Below are 16,483 nucleotides of genomic sequence, written 5' to 3'. Positions count from 1 at the left end.
CCTCGAAATTCAGAGATGCACAAATAACCCGCGCTTCTCAACACCTTATCTTGTGCCCATTTTGGAAATACAAAGGTTTTCTTGATACCTATTTTTCACTCTTTATATTTCAGCAAATGAATAGCTGTATACCCGGTATAGAATGAAAACCCACTGCAAGGTGCAGCTCATTTATTGGCTCTGGGTACCTAGGGTTCTTGATGAACCTACAAGCCCTATATATCCCCGCAACCACAAGAGTCCAGCCGACGTAATGGTATATTGCTTTCAAAAATCTGACATCACAGGAGAAAGTTACAGAGTAAAACGTGGAGAAAAATGCCTGTTTTTTCACCTCAAATTATATATTTTTTTATTTCAGCTGTTATTTTCTGTAGGATACCCTTGTAGGATCTACACAATTTACCCATTGCTGAATTAAAAATGTTGTCTACTTTTCAGAAATGCTTTGCTTTCTGGGATCCAGCATTGGTTTCACACCCATTTCTGCCACTAACTGGAAGGACAACATTTTTTAAAAATGGGGTATGTCCCAGTAAAATGCCAAAATTATGTTGAAAAGTTGGGTTTTCTGATTCAAGCCTGCCTCTTCCTAAAAGCTGCGAAGATGGTGATTTTAGTACCAAAAACCCTTTGTTGATGCTATTTTCAGGGGAAAAACCACAAGCCTCCTTCTGCAACCCTTTTTTCCCTTTTTTTAAACAAAAAACAAAACAAAATTTCGCTGTATTTTGGCTAATTTCTTGGTCTCCTTCAGGGGAACCCACAAACTCTGGGCACCTCTAGAATCCCTGGGATGTTGGAAAAAAATTACGTAAATTTGGTGTGGGTAGCTTATGTGGGCAAAAAGTTATGAGGGTCTAAGTGCCAACTGCCCCAAATAGCCAAAAAAATACCTGGAACCTGAGGGGGAAAAGGCCTGGCAGCGAAGGGGTTAAGCTTGTGGGCACTTTACTTGCTTCTCTTGCAAACTCGCTGATCACTAGTCTTTCTTAAATTCAACATTTTGCTTTTGAGGTCTCAGTCAAGATAGCCATGTTCCCTGGATATGAGCGTCCCTATGATGTAACACGCTGCGCATTTCACGCCCGACGCCAGCTGGAGCAATTATGCAGCCATACGTTTCATGTCAGAGCATTTTCTTTGGAAAGCGGTGTAAAGTGCTCTCTCGAGCCATAACCAGACCCCCCAGGCAGATGAAATAGGGAGAGGTGCCAAGTATGAGTCCATATTTTAGACTGCATCGATAAACCGCTACAGTGTAAGCATGAGTAAGATTATTTGGCATGAGTTTAACTCGGTAAGTAATCTGTTGTGTTTTTATAATTCAAATTCATTGTTTATCTTTTGAGTATAGAGATATAGTATCAGCTAATTTGCTATAAATTCAGTGCTAGTGGTTTATAAGGATGTTGTAGTGAAAATATCAATTTAAATTACTTTTTCATTTTCTTAACAAAACAGTGCCATTTTTATTGATCAAGCATCTGTACAACTTTACACACTTCACAGTGGCGTCAGTAAAGAACACAGTCAATAGTTTCATCCTAACACACAATACATAAAATAACTAAATATTGTATAGTTAACAATTTTTTATTGACGGTACTCGTCATAGATGCAAATGATCAGAACTGGAAAAAATGCCAACATTTACAAAGTAATGTAAATGCAAAATTGTTTTTAAAAAACACAAAGATGTGCGTGGCGGGCAAGATGGCTAACCCTTACGTAATCCTTCATATATTCAGTGCTGCGCAGTTCGTGCTATCTAGAACCCAAAAAACACATCACCTGCGAGAGAGCAGGCATGCAGTGAATTGTTCTGCCACCAAGATCCTGAAGAACACTGCTGTGACCGCACTGGTTTTAGTTGCCTCTCCTTCACAGACTGCACCAGTCACCAGTGGTGGCTGGAACCCTAAACATTTGGGGGCATATTTACATGGAACTGGCGCAGCCCGGTGCTGCACCAAAATTGGCAGCGCCACTCCGCCAGTTCTGAAATGCAGGGATGCACCGTATTTACAAAAATATGGTGCACCTCTGTGTTTCCCCTACCGCTGGTTCTAAATCTGCCAGCGCCAACGCAGGCATCCCTCAACAATAGTGCAAGGGTGTCTGCATTGAGGGGAATTATTGTTTATGTGTGGGAAGGTGTTCCTTCCTGCACATAAACAATCTACAATGGCGATTTGGCACTTGTGCTGCAGAATGCAGCACACACACTGTAGAAATAGCAAATCGTCATTATTGAATGATTGTTTATGTGCAGGGAGGGACACCTTCCTGAACATAAACAATCATTATTGGCTGTTTGCTCTTTCTATGTGTGCTGCAGAATGCAACACACATATAAAAAGCAAAACCAAGAAGAGTTTTGGAGATTAAAGGGGGCAACATTAAATATATAGTTAGAGGGGCTGCACCTGCCCCCTGGACCCTAGGCCCACTGCATACCATAAAAAGGTAGCCCCAGGGCATTGGTGGTTGCTGGGGCTGAGGGGGTTTGCAGGATCCCCCCTAATATTGCATTACTATTTTGCCCCAGGGAGCAGGTGTTACCCGAGGTGGCCACCCCCAACTATAATGCAAAGCTCCTCGGGGCCCAGGAGTTCCATTGGACCCCCCTTATTATTATAATTTTATCTATCCCCAGGCAGGTGGAGGTCGCTGGAGCTCCTAAAAGCCATAGGAGGTGGGCCCTGTGCACCCTCTTCCTTTTATGAGCCCGCAATACCCCAGGGACCTGGCCCACCCAGGGGCCGAAGCATTAAGTAATGTAGGAGTCTGCTTTTTTTTTAAATCACTGAGAAACCCGCTGACCCAACCGTGTATTTCTCTGTTATTTTTTTAATGCTTTTTAGCCTTGAGAGAGGGTCCCAAACGGACCCCTGGGCCAAGGCTAGGGGCGTAGGGCAAACATTCCCTACCCCCTTTTTTGAAATTTTCTGGGGGGACTTGGCTCAAGCCAAGTCCCAAAATGGCTGCCTGCCAACACTTCCTATTTGAAGTGTCTGTAGCCAAACAGATCTCATCAAGAGATCTCCCCGGATTCATAGCCCTAGTTATACAAATTTCTTTCCTCTTCAATAGCTTGAAAACTGCTGAATGGATTTATACCAAAAACAAAGCGTAATCTGCAGACCAAAAGCTACCTTTCTGCCAAATTTGGTGTAATTAATTCCAGCGGTTTGGCTGTATTCGTGTTCAAAACTCCAATGGGAATAAACATGGGCAATGCACTTCTTTTTTTACCCCTCCCCCTTTTTTCTCGGTCCCTGTTTGATTGGTCACCCCAAAACTTACCCTGCACAACAAGATTCTTGAGCAGATTTTGTTTGTGAAAATTTTGTGAAGATTTGTGCAACAGTGCCAAAGATATAGGTGAGTCCCAAAAACATTTTTAAATTAAACCTAGGCCCTAATTATAACTCCCTACTGGCGACAAAGCAACAGCCAAGCCACAGCAAACACCTACGTCCCAGAGGTGGGCACCCGGGACATAGCAGGAGCCATCTCTGGGGGGTGGTGGTCCCCAGTGGCTCCATGAGGGGGGATATGAGGCCCCCCTTCAACATGATGTAGCCCCAGGGAGGTGGTGATCCTAAAAGAGGTCTGAAACAGACACCCTTCTCTATTTTTTTTTTATCCTTGCCCCTGGGAGATGGTGATCCCCAGGGTGGGGGAAGTTGCTGAGCACCTCCCTATATAGTTTATATACCCTGGGAAAGTGGAGATCCCTGGGGCAGCGGGGGATGCCTCCCAGCTTCCTAACTAATTAAAGTCCCGGGAGGTGGCGGTTGCCAGGGCTGAGGGGGAGGCTGACAGGCCTCTTCCATGCCAATTAATAATTTTGTCCCAGGAAGGTTGTGGTCTTTGGAGTGCAGGGGCCCAGAATGCTTCTGTGTCTTGGCCCACCCAGGGGCTTAATAAACACGAAGCATGGGAGCCCATGCTTCGTTTTTTCAAGCATTTTCATAGGCTCTGCCACGTATCCAGACTTAAATTCAACAAAAAAATGCTTTTAGCCGGGGGGGGGGGGTGGGGGGGGGTTGGGGGGTCCTGGGGGGGGGGGTCCCGGGGGGGGGGGGGTCCCACCCCCAGGACTAAGGGATCTGGGTGTCTGTACCCTGGTCCCTTTTCTTTTCTTTTTTAAATTTTTTCTGGGACTCAGCTACCGAGTCCTTGTTGAAGTGTCTACTGCCTAATCAGATATCTGCGCGAGATTAGGAGGGGTTGTGAATCCTTTGTGTCCCTATATATACACATTTTTTTCCCCTTAATTTCTCAAAAACTACTGAACAGATTTACACTAAAACAAATAACGGTCGCTTTCTGGACCAGGACCTACCTCTGACAAATTTGGTGTATTTCATCCAGTAGTTTTGTCGCTATTGTTGTTCAAAATCCCTGTGGAAAAATAAGCGGGGAAAACGTGTTTTGGGACCTCCACATTTTCTCAGCTCCCCATAGATGGATCACCCCGAAACGTTCCAGACAGCAGCTGCCATGACTGGCAATTTGATTGGAAAGTTTTGTGAATATTTGTCAAGCGTCGCCAAGGAGATGGGCAAGTAAAACAACACTTTTTACTACCTGGTGGTGACCACCAATAGGTAATAAATATAAATATATATATATATATATATATATATATATATATATATATATATATATATATATATATATATATATATATATGTAAGCCAACAAGAATTGCTGCACTCCCAGAGGTAAAGATTAGCAGATTCCATTTATTCACAGAGCAGCACTTGAGTTTCAACATTTCGTCTTCCTCAGGTGGTTTTAGTTTGTAGGCACACATGGTTCTCATTTACCTGCCTTATATAGACACAGGGGCCTTCTGGGAGTTATAGTTCAAAAGTGCCACTTTCAGAATCCTTCTTTAAATGTTACTAATCAATATTTGTGTTCTGCTTATTTCATAAGTAAACAAACTATGAGAGGTCACAACAGTCTCTGTGTGGTTTATGCTCAATGCTTTTTTACATGTACTTCCATTAATAAAGACGACATTCACATAGAGTTAATTCATTAGCAGAACCTGTGTTTGAACATTTCAGTAAAGCGTTCTCTGCAGGCATACTGTTCAAAATAAGTCTTTCCAGAATAATGTGGTGACCTCTCATAGCTTGTTCAGACCAATTGTTTTTGTAAAAAATATATATATATTTGTATAGTCACTTCGTGCAGCGTAACTTATCCGCACCTAAGAGCCAGTGGTGCCGATATCGGACACGCGTCACTGCGTCTAAATATTTTCACTTGCTTTTTATCATCAAAAAGGATTCGGCACTCCACAAACGAAAAGATTTCAAGAGTCAATATGGCGACTGCTAGGTTGACAAAGGCAGAAATGCCGAAACGCATTCCTCTGCGTGTCAATGAAATTGACTTTTAAAATCTTTTCATTTGTGAAGTGCTGAATCCTTTTTGACGATAAAAAGGAAGTGAGAATATATATATAATATATATATATACATATATATGTATATATATATATATATATATATATATATATACATATATATGTATATATAGTTATTTTAGCTTGGAGTCGGAATAGTAAATTTGAACCTCCTATCCCATAGTCCGACACTTTCCCCAATGTTGTTTAGTTTGGAGCGTGAATTGTACATTTGAGCCAATGAGAGGTCATCACTTTCTCCAATTTGGCTTTGTTTGATCCCCCACAGTGTCAAACAATTTCTTCAGTGTTGCTTTGATCAGAGCAGGAATTGTAAATATTAGGCTTATGCAGAAATCATGGAGTTTCACTCAGTGGAATTCTGCAGAGTTACATAACAACTTAGTGAGAGTTTGTAGAGTATGCAAGTGGGCGGAATGTGGGGACGTCGTGCTGCTTGTGCTGATGTTTAGCACCAGCAGCTTGTTCCGCGCTGCAAAATCACACGAATGGCACCATGTGGTGTGCCAGAGAGCGCTGCTTTTTTTCTGCCGTTCAAGTAGATTTTCTACTTGAGTGTCAGCGTTCTCAACGTGAACAGTCTCAACCTGTGACCACCAGCATTGAGAAATGTTTCCTGGAGGTGTAGTTCTCGAAAAGGGGACGCAGATTCTCAATCACCAACTTACTGTTCACGAGTCTCGTCTGAGAAGAAACTCCCCTACGCAGCAGTTCACAGAGTTTTGCCGGAACTCTGCGCTCAAAGTAGAACCTGAAGTGGGCAAAACTCTGTGAACTGTGCTGGCGAAGAAGAATTTTTCACCCACCACTACTAATTATGCCCCCACTCCAAGTCCATCTCTCTCCCCAATCAATGTTCCTAAGTTTGGAGCGGGAATAGTAATATGACCTGGCCAACCCAGAATCCAACACTTTCCCAAGCATTGCTTTGGTTAGAACTTTAGAGTCTAACATTTTATCCATTGTTACTTAGTTTGCAGTGGGAATAGTAAATAGGCGCTCCACAGTCCAACACTTTCCCCACTTTTGTTTTGGGCAGAGTGAAAATAGTAAATCTGACCTCAGCATTATCCAATGCTTTCACCAGTATTGCTTAGTTTAGAGTTCGCAATAGTATATCTTTTTTTTAAATTGTGTTCATAATTTTTTCATGCCATACACAGAACAATAACCCCAAACATGAGAAGCAATACAAAATGTGTTACATGATAATCCCTGGTAGAATACATTGGAAACAGCGAGTAGTGTGATAGTATATACAAATTCTGATACATGGAAGTGAAGTGCAATCAGTAGTCAAAACAGTGAGACCAGTAATGTAGAGCACTGCTAGTGCTTACGAGCTGAGGTCTATAAGGTCCTATAGGGATGTATTTGATGAACACCCGAATTCAGGAATCCAGCTCTGGGCTCTCTGAGATCTGTATGTAATCTCTCAGTGGCTGCCAAATGTCTTTTGGTCTGGAAGTTGGTGTGAAGCATAAAGCTCACTGGTAGTGTCAAAGTACATTAAGCTCTTTAACCAGGCCTTAACCATGGCCAGCTCCTGCCCACCCAGTGAAGAGCAATCTCGGTCCATGTGAATGGCATTAATAAAGCTAACATCTTCTTTTTGCAAGAAGACATGTGTGTCTGGGACTAGGTCTCGGAAAGTATATAAGAAGTGTTGCATCAATGCACGCTATACTAATTTCTCCTGTGTTATGGGAAGCCAGTAGTTGATTGCCGAAGGTATTGCAGGAGAATAAAGAAGTACACCACCCAGGAGTCGGTTGAGCTTGTGCCAAACCCAGGTGGTGGTAGCGCGGCTTGGATATTTGTTGGGTCCAGAGAGTATCGAAGATAGCGATGTTGGTGCGGCCTGGCCTATTTCAGTTTAGGAGTAGGAAAGGCACGCATCTGCATGGTACCAGTGGTAGACAAATTGACACATGCAACTAATACAAATGGAAAGGAGGAACACCAAACCCACCAAATTCATATGTGAGTATGAGAGTGTCCCACTCATTTTGGGGCCATGTACCTGTCAGATAAGTCGTAGTAATAGACTCTTCAGGGAAGTGAAAAAGGAGCTAGTAAGTGAGAAGGGTATGGTCAGAAAAATATATAAAAACCGAGGAAGAACCACCATTTTTATAATTGCGATGCGGTCCGCCATTGAGAGTGGGAGGCGGATCCATCTTTTCATCTGGGTGGTCAGCTTATCCACAGTCGTGCCATAGTTCAACTGCATTACCTGTTGTTTGTCACTGTGTAGATAGATACCTAGATAATGAACTAGGCAATTGCACCACGTCAGGGGGAATTGGTAACACACAGGCTCGGCTGCATCTGTGAGAGGGAACAGTTTGGAATTGGTCTAGTTAGTGTGAAGGCCGGAGAATTATTTGAATCTGACAATCTGGCGAAGGATCAATGCTAGGTTACCTGCAGGATAATATATGAATAATACAATGTTGTCTGCATATAGTGAAATTAGCAGGGGTCCTGGTTTGAACTGCAAGCTGCTGTGCAAATATTTTTCTTGGTAATGTTGCACAATGGGATCTATAATTATAATGAAAAGCACTGTTGAGGATGGGCATCCCTGACGGGTCTCTCTGGTAATGGCAAAGGGGGCTGGTAGGGAGCCATTCACCCGGGTCCCAGCCATTGGTTGGGAACAGTTTAAGAAGTGTGGCTGCAAGAAAGAGCCATTCCAAATAATCGAAGGCCTTCTCCACATCCAGCAGAACTACTGCAGCTGGGATATTTGGGGACATTCTGATGAGCAATGCGAAGACCATGCATAAATTTAAAGATATGCATTGGTGGGGGACAAAGCCCAACTGTATGGGGGAGATGATCTGGTCCATCTGAAGGGAGAGGTGGGTGGCAAGGACCTTAGCCAGTATCTTCTTATCAAAATTAAGAAGCAATAATGGCAGATAGGAGCCACAGTCCTGAGGGTCTTTTCTGGCTTTCAAAAGTAAAAAGATCATTGCCTCTCACAGCGTCGGGGGAGCACCAAAGCTTTGAGTGATTCTACATACATGACAAGTAGGTGTGGTGCTATACCATGCTTGAAAGTCTTGTAAAAAAATCTCAGTGAAACCGTGCAGGCCTGGGACCTTGAACCCAACTAGTGAATCAATTGCCAGTGCCATCTCTCAGCTGGAGATGGGTTCACTGAGGAATGGCCACTTTTCATCTGTAAGCCAGACAATTGCTACCTCAGTGAGGAAAGTCGACTGCTCAGTGGTTTCCCCACCTAGTCGGGAGCAATAGAGGTGTGCATATTAGTTGAGCAGCGCAGCATGGATTTCTACATTATCAGTAACCTGTGTCACATCGGTCAGTTGCTGTTCTGGGATATATGAGGCACCTCTAGGTGGCCATAGCAAGCTAGCCAATGTGTGGCTCTGCCTTTTCTCCTCTCCGGCTGATGGGCCCTGGCACACTTCCCCAGATAACTCACTTCGCTCTCTGCCAGATAACAAAATTCAGTTAATAGAGTACTGCAGATGTGTAATAGAGGGGTATGGCATTGTCGGGCGTCTGCATGATCCACGAATGTCAAGTAGCACCCCAGAATGTTTACAAATACACATGCCTCTGATATAGGCATTACATGCTTCCCATAGGGTGACCTGTGAGGTAGCAAAGCCCTTATAAAGCTTAAAGTATTATTTGATGGCGGAGCAAAGTTCATAGTGGAACAGCTCATTGTGTAGCACCATTCTAGAAAAGCGCCACTGGCGTTCAAGGCCTCCTCTAAAGGGAACGTGTAGCACCAGATGGACCAGGTAGTGGTCGGAGAGCGTGCATGCAAAGTGTGAAATTGAGCTCAGCAACAAAGTAAGTGTAGTGGATATGAGAATAGGCAATACGTGTCCACGTGTCATGTGGTGCGGAGTCGAATGTGAATGCCGAAGTAGAAGCATGTCGCAGGTGTCAGGGGTCCCAGAGTGTGTAAGTGTTGCAGATGTCATGGAGTATGTGCAATGAGTGGGTCTTACGTGTTGGGGCAGTGGCTGTAGTGTCCAACAAGGGATTGAGTAGCATATTGAAGTCTCCTCTCAGTGTGATATGGTTGGCATCTATGTACTCCATTTGGGAATAAAGTGGCTGGAAGAAATCTGGAGTGTCCATATTCGGGGCATAGATATTGGCCAGCAATATTTGCTATCCAGCTAGGGTTCCAGCTACCAAGACCACCATCTTCAAGAAAGCTGGCACAGGGATGAAAGGGAATACTTTTGTAAGTCAGTATGCAGACTCCAGGCGGGTAGGAGTTGTTGCTTAAAAAATATCAGTGTAGACCTCATGAAGCAGCAAAAGTGTGTGTAGTACTGGGTTTAGGTGCATCTCCAGCAAGAAGTCTATCTGTGTACTATATCTGGTCTGGTATTGTACTGCTTGCTTTTGCTTACGGGGATTATTAAGCCCTCTAACCTTACATGACAAAAATGTAATATCCACTATAGACTTCCCTGTGCTTGTGTCTCTGTCATCTATTAACGTGTTGTAAGCATAATGGTATTGTGTATGTATAGTGTCTTCTACTACTGAAGAATGTGAAAAAACAAAAACAAATAACCTGCTAACTACTATCCCTCCTAGCACTCCGGGCGGGAACATGCCTGGTGAATCCCAAAAGAAGAATACCACAAAACAAAAGAACCCTCAAGAATTCTAGTGCAGTGTACACCTTAAGTGGGTAGCAAAGCATCAGTGAAAGAGCCCTGTTTGCAGGACAGTTCAATAAAGTGGAGAGTGAAGATGGGTCTCACATTGAAACCAGTGATATGTAGTCTGGGGTGTGGCATTCAAAATAGCCCAGTGGTGTCTTGCAAAAAAAAAGCCATAAAGGTTGGCTCAGAAGATCTGTAAGCAAGGGTCTTGGGTCAGTCAGGTACATCAGTCTATGCTGACAGTGACCTGGGAGTCAGGAGGGGAGTGATTTGGTGTGTTGCACTTAGTGAAGGACAGTTCCTTAGCATGCTGTTTACAGAATGGTAGGGTTTAAGCTGGGGTGTAAAAAAAAGGGTGTTTAACATTCACCCAAAGGCGGGTAGGTTAAGGCATGCCATAGTGCAGGCCCAGTCCCCACTGTGGTGCCTTGGTGTTGTTGAACGTGCGACGGGCCTCCTGGACAACCATTGTGAAATCTGGGAAGAGGGAAATTATTTTTTCTTGGTACAGGAGTGGGCCCAACTCCCAGTGGAGCACAGGGAGAGGGACATGGGCCACAGGATCTGTGTGTCGGCCCTCCAACAGAGGTGGGTGTAAAGTTTTGGCGACCAAGAAGTTTAGAGAGGAGACGTTTTATAAACAGATCAAGGCTGCCTGTGTCTGTGGATTCTGCTACCCAGTATGCGGACATTGCTGTGGTGGTTGTGGGTTGCTAAGTCCTCATTTTTGATGGCTATTGTTTTGTGGTGGAGTTCCAATTTCTCGAGGTGCTTTATGGTTATAACAGGTTCATCTTCTAGTCTAGATATGCGCTCTTCTGCCCCATCTGGCGACGTGTTTTGCCAGTTCAGGTGCTCCCGCATTCAGTCAAGGAAGACACCAAGGGTGTCAAACCTTTCATCAATAGCACGAAACTCAGTTCAGAGCTCAGCCAGGATGGCATTTATGCCAGACAACTGTCCGGAATCTATCAAGCATCTATCAGGCACTCTCTCAGGTACGTTGGTTGCCCTGGGATTCTCAAAGGGTGATTTCCGCTGCTGGCAAGCACTGCTCACCATGTCTGGAGTGGGTTCAATGGGTAGTTCCCTGCACCAAGATGAACTAAGCAGGGTAGGGTCAGACTTGTTGTCAGTGTCCAAAAGTTGTAGCCCAGGGCGCTGTATGTTTGAGGGCCCTCTGGTGGTATGTGGCCCAGGGCCAGGCATCGTGTGGGTGAGGCCCTTATTTCTGGCTAGTGTTGGAGTGCGGGGGGAGTTAAGGTTGACTCCGTTGCATCTGGGGGGCAATGTCTTCTGGAGCTGGCAGATGGGGAGCAAGAGGGTGAAATCCCAGTGTGCCCGGTCTGTGGGGGTGAGGCGAGTGAATTAAGTCCTTGGGGTTGGATCCTGGCCTGTAATGCAGAGAGGGGGATGCCACCAAGTGGGTATCAGTGGGCAGCAGAACCCCCAGCATCAAGTCAGCAGGGAGGTCAGGGAGCCGATGAAGTAGGCCTTCCAACAGATCTCCAAAGGTATTAGTGGGGCATCTATTGTCCAGGGTGCAGAAGAGCAATGAATCAGGCCACACTACCACTTATTGATAGTTGTGGGCCATTATGCTTGCAGGGCTGTCTCTGGGCAGGCAAGTTAATCCACTGCATCCCCAGTCCGCATGGAGTTTCTTGATGTCGGAGTAATTCTGCCAAGAATAGCAGCACCCTTTCATATGTAGATGGTGGCAGGGGCCAGACCTCCGTGGGGCAGCCCAGGTGGCCCAGAAATGCTTAATGACCTCGGGTCTCAGGCTCACCTGCGGCCTTGTCACCACGGGGCCTACGAGACATGGGCCAGGCTGCCAGGCGCTCTCTGCTGTCGGGCATTGTAGCTGCATGCAGCCTCCCCAGAATCGCTGCATTCTCAGCCTCCGATGTTTAGGGTGCAAAAAGGAACACCTCGGTTTCACAAGGATGCAATATCTGACCGATCAGCTCCATTTTCAGGGCTGATTTCACTAGATCTTCAGTGCCGTGCCACCACCTTGGTCGCTGGTGTGACACCCCGCAATTGTATAACTGACCTCTATGTGCAACGCTTTCCTTGATTTTGTTTTGTTTGGAGTGGGAATAGTGAATCTGACCCCTCACATGCATCCAATGCTTTCCCCCAGAGATTCATAGTTTGGAGGGTGAATAGTAAACCTGGCCCCTCCCAGTGTCTAATGGTTTCCCAGTGTTAGTAAATATGACCCTCTCTCCTCCCCAAGTCCAACGCTTTCCCTAATCTTGATTTAACCCCACCCTCTCCAGTGCTGCTTATACCCCACCAGAGTTTAACGCTTTGCCCAATTTTCTTTTCTTTGCAGGTGGAATAGTAGATCTGCCTTCACACTGTCCAATGCTTCCCCCAGTTATGCTTAGTTTGGAATGGAAATAGTAAATCTGAGTCCAACCCTTTATCCAATGTTGCTTAGTTGGGAATGAGAATAGCAAATCTGACCCTCTCAAAGTCTAACAGTTTCTCCAGTGTTGCTTATTTTGGAGTGGGAATAATAAATCGGACCCCCTCAGAATTTAGCAATTTCCCTAATGTTGGTTAGGTTTGGAGTGTAACTAGTATACTGACTCCTGCAGAGTCCAATGCTTTCACCAATGTTGCTTAGTTTGACATAGGAACAGTAAATATAGCCCCTCCAGAGGCCCATGCTTTCCTCAATTTTGTTTTATTTGAAGTGGGAGTAGTAAATCTGACCTCCACTGCATCAACCGTTTTCCCCAATAATGCTTAGACTGGAGTGTGAATAGTAAATCTGACCCCTCAAGCAGGCAAAGATTTCCCTAAGTTTGTTTCGTTTGGGGTGGAAATAGTATATTTAACCTACCCCAGGATCCAACACTTTCCCAGTGATGCTTAGCTTGGAGAGGGAATAGTATATCTGATCTTTTAAGAGTTTAAAGCTTTCCCCAATGTTGCTTAGTTTGCATTGGAAATAATAAATCTGACCCTTCACAGTTAAATATTAATTTAATAAAAATTTAACTGAATTAAAAGAATGTTATATTTTTGTAGATTTATGTTTCATTAGTTTGCATACTCAACATTTAGAAAATAAATGTATTTGCAAAGATATTTAATTTAATTTTATTTTCAGATAGATCGCTATTATAAAAATGTATTTCACTTTTTAATTGATTTATGTTTTGTAAATTAACTATTTCTAAATATAAAGTATTATTATTTTTCCATTAATTGTAATTTAAAGTTCATATTTTAAAACAATAATTACAAAATAAATCCATGTTTAATATTTGAAATACATTTTTGAAATAATATTTTAAATTTTATATATATGTATAATTTTTTACATTATAGTTTAGTTTCAACATGTTTGTCAGTTTTATTGTAGGTTTAAAGGTAAACAGCATTGCAACATATATTTTTGCATTTGATATGTTTTAACATTTGATATTTTTACAGCATGGTATTTTGGATCATTATTTGTGTTGTTTAATTTATAATTATATGGTTGTTCATATTATGTTTGTCTATATTCTGTAGTCAATATTATTGCGGGTCTGTTTTTTCTAGTTATTCAGTGTACAACCTCTGTGAGAGGAGAGTGCATTCTAGTCCTGGTTATGAATGGACTGTGTGTTTTGACTTTATTTTACGGAGACTTATTTATCTCTGTTATCTGATCTATTAACTCCAATCTTGCTAGACTGTTGCTCTGCCCAGTCATCTAACAACATTACAGTTCTGCTCCTGGAACATTCAGGACTTGTAAGTCAATGTTCTTAAGACTCCAGACCATCAGCAAGAAGGACATAGGCCCTCATTATGACATTGGCAGTAAATCCCACTTACCACCACGCTGACTGCCGCCAACATACCATCGCCGCCGTGGATATCTATTCACCATATTATGACACACACACACCAATCCGTCACTATTCAGCCACACACACAAATCTGCCAGTCCAAAGGTCACTGATAAACTGGCGGTATCAAAACCCACACCGTTACGCCAACAGAACAACGCCCACCACATTATGGCCCACGAATCACCACAGCGGACATTCAATGGCGGTAAACCATTGGCAGTACATACCACTGCACTCAAAATACACACACTGAAACAAAACAACACCACATTGGACAATTCAAACAACACACCCTGACACCCATACACACACCACACCCACACACCTACACCACTATAAAACACACACCCACATTACCCACAACTCTTTACCATTACATACCATTGGCACGAGACAGACACCGCGACCACAAACAAAACCAGAGCCACACACTACCTACACCTATATACCACTCACGCACCCGAAATCACACACCCTAACCCATCATCTTACACACCCACACCTACACAACTCACACAACACCCATGGCACCACAAAGACACCCCAGATTCTCAGAGGAGGAGCTAAGGGTCATGGTGGAGGAAATCATCAGGGTAGAGCCACAGCTATTTGGAGCACAGGTACAGCAGATATCAATAGCTAGGAAGATGGAGCTATGGGGGAGAATTGTGGACAGGGTAAATGCCGTGGGACAGCACCCAAGAACCAGGGATGATATCAGGAAGAGGAGGAACGACCTACGGGGGAAGGTACATTCCATTGCAGCAAGACACCAACTTGCTGTACAGAGGACTGGCGGTGGACCCTCACCTCTTCCCCACAACTAACAACATGGGAGGAGCAGGTCTTGGCAATCATGCATCCTGAGGGCCTGGCCGGAGTAGGAGGAGGACTGGACTCTGGTAAGTCAACTCTATACTACTACTACCCCCCTACCTGCATGCCAACACATACCCCCACCCTCACTCCCATCCCCGCCACTTCCCACACGCCCCACCATCACATCTCACTCATCCCAATGCCAAGCCCTGCATGCTCTACTAATGCATAGACACCACTCACAGACCTGCATGGACACCTATCACTAAAACATGCACACAAGAGAGAATCAGCTAGCCCACCACATACCAACTTACACAAGTGAAAGCAGCCAGGGCAAATACAACTAAAGAAGACAACCCACCAATGCCCAATACGTCACACACAGAAACAATAACACAGCATTTACATCCCTACAGGTATCCCAGAGAATGTCAGCGGAGAGAAGATGCCAGAGGAGGTGCCAGCAATATCCAGTCCCCCCACAGAAGAGGCCCACAGTGATGACAGCAACTCTGGTCGTCTGGATCTGGATGACCAACCTGGCCCGTCAGGGACCTCTTGACAGTCGGTTACCCAAGCCCAGTCACAGACACCAACCACAGAGCATCCCCATCTGGAAACACCACCACAGCACCCACCCAGCAGACCCACACCTCTGTCCACTGCTACAGGGTCCCCAGGGCACACCTCAAACCCATGACGATCCGGGACCTGGGGTCACGATGGGAAAGATTCTGGACAATGTGCAGGAGAACAGGCAGTTGCAGGATGGACAGTACCAGGGGATCAGCGAGGACTTGCAGGCTGTCAACATCACCCTGGTCTCCATAGCAGGGGTGCTTGCAGACATGGCCAATATTATGAGGGAGGCAATCTCACAACGGCGTGCCCCTGCCACTAGCCAGACATCTGAACTGCATTCCACCTCCGCTGCCGCTAGTGGACAAGAGGCCCCGCCACAGGACCAACAGGCCACCAGCACCCCCTCCCTCTGCAGAAGGAGAACCACCCCAAAAACATTCCCTGCGATCCAGGCAGAAGCCAGGGACTATTGACAAGACCCCCACCAAGAAATGAGACTCTCCTGATTGTCACTCTTGTGTCCCACTCTGGCACCCTGTCTACCTTGAACTGCCATTGTTCCCCTTCCTATGTCCCCATGGCCAACGCACCTGTGCTACAGACTGGGATTCTACCCTGGAATTTCCATCATCACCCCATCCCATTGCACTTGCCCCTCAATATCTTAGCACTTACATAAACACCCTTGAAACAAATAGAAGTATGGAGTATATCACATCATTTAAGTATATATACGTTTAACCATGTACAAACATTGCAAATCAATTGTACAGTAAATGAGCACATATGAAAGACCTGTAGTTGGCTGCAGTGATCACACCAGGAGCTATTGTGAGGCACCAACATCTGTAAAATTAATTGCCAAAGGGTACAGTAAGTGGGCATAGAAGTGGGAAATAGCATGCCAGTGCCAAACAATTTCAAAATAATGACAGTGAAATGTGAAGGAACACTGTCTTACCTGTGCGTCATTGCAAGTACTGTCTTATCACTGCTGTTCTGTTGTCCTCATCCTCTGCCTCCTCATCCTCACTGTCCCCAGGGTCCACTGCTGCCACACGGCCATCTCCAGCCTCCTTCTGCAGAAAAGG

Source organism: Pleurodeles waltl, chromosome 1_2 (genome assembly GCF_031143425.1).
Source record: "Pleurodeles waltl isolate 20211129_DDA chromosome 1_2, aPleWal1.hap1.20221129, whole genome shotgun sequence".
Lineage (NCBI taxonomy): Eukaryota > Metazoa > Chordata > Amphibia > Caudata > Salamandridae > Pleurodeles > Pleurodeles waltl.
This window is presented reverse-complemented; position numbering follows the sequence as displayed.